Source organism: Dipodomys merriami, unplaced genomic scaffold, assembly GCF_024711535.1.
Source record: "Dipodomys merriami isolate MVZ:Mamm:240054 unplaced genomic scaffold, mDipMer1.0.p SCAF_196, whole genome shotgun sequence".
In the NCBI taxonomy this organism is placed as follows: domain Eukaryota; kingdom Metazoa; phylum Chordata; class Mammalia; order Rodentia; family Heteromyidae; genus Dipodomys; species Dipodomys merriami.
In genome coordinates, this window is record NW_027203337.1 from 14824 (window position 1) to 16343 (window position 1520).

The following is a 1520-nucleotide window of genomic DNA, read 5'->3' on the forward strand; positions in this document are numbered from 1 at the left end:
AGGTTTAGGGTTAGGATTAGTGTTATTGTTAGGGTTAGGCTTAGAGTTGTGATGAGGGTGAGGGTGAGGGTGAGGGTTAGGGATAGGGATAGGGTGAGGTTTAGGGTTAGGTTTAGGATTAGGGTTTGGGTGAGGGTGAGATTTAGGGTTAGATTTAGGGTTATTTGGAGGGTTAGGTCGAGGGTTAGGGTTAGGGTTAGTTTTAGGGTTAAGGTTAGGGAGAGGTTTAGGTTGAGGTTTAGTGTTATTGTTAGGGTTAGGGTTAGGATTAGGGTGAGGGTGAGGGTGAGTGTGAGGGTTAGGTTTAGGTTTAGGCTTAGGCTAGGGTTAGGCTGAGTGTGAGGGTGGGGGTGAAGATTAGCTTTAGGGTGATTGTTAGGGTTAGGGCTAGGATGAGTGTCAAGATGAGGGTTAGGATTACGATTAGGGTTAGGTTGAGTTCTAGGGTTAGGGTGAGGGTCAGGTTAAGGGTTAGGCTTAGGCTTAGGGTTAGGCTGAGCGTGAGGTTGAGGGTCAGGTTTAGGGTTAGGGTGATTGTTAGGTTTACGGTTGGGTGAGGGTTGGAATGAAGTTTAGGTTTAGGGTGAGGGTTAGGGTGATGGTGATAAGGGTAAAGGTGATGTTTAGGTTGAGATTGAGGGTTAAGGTAAGGGTGAGGGTTAGGTTAAAGTTTGGGGTTAGGGTAAGGGTTAGGGTTAGGGTTAGGGTGAGGGTTAGATTTAGGATTAGGTTTAGGGTTAGTGTGAGATTTAGGGTGAGGATGAAGTTTAGGGTTAGGGTGAGGGTGATGGTTAGAATTAGGGTTAGGGTCAGGGTGAGGATTAGGGTTAGGTTTAGGGTTAGGGTGAGGTTTAGGGTTAGTGTGACTGTTATTGTTAGGGTTAGCGTTAGTGTTAGGGTGAGGGTATGTGTTAGGGTGAGCGTTAGGGTTAGGGTGTGGGTTATGGTTCTTGTGAAGGTTAGGGTTAGGTTTACGGTTATTGTTAACTTTAGGGTTAGGGTTACGGTTATGGTGAGGGTGAGGGTTAGGTTTAGGGTTTGGGTCAGGTTTAGTATTAGGGTTAGTGTTAGAGTTAGGGTTATGTTGAGGTTGAAGTTTAGGGGTAGAGTTAGGGTTAGGGTAAGGGTTAGGTTTAGGGTGCGCATTAGCATGGGGGTGACAGTAAGGGTAAAGGCGAGGGTTAGGCTGAGGGTGAGGGTTACAGTAAGGTTGAGGGTTAGGGTTAGGCTGAGGCTTAGTGTTAGCTTTACAGTCAGGTTGAGAATTAGATTGAGGATTAGTGTTAGACTTAGTGTGAGGTTTAGGGTGAGGATGAGGGTTAGGGTTAGGGTGAAGGCTAGGGTGAGGGTGAGGGTTGGGGTTAGTGTTAGGCTGAGGTTTATGGTTCGGGTGATGTTTAGGGTGAGTGTGAGGGTTAGGGTTCGGGTTAGGTTTAGGGTTAGGGTTAGGGTTAGGGTTAGTTAGGGTGAGGTTGTGGATTAGGGTTAGATTTAGGGTTGGTGTTAGTGTGAGGTTAGTG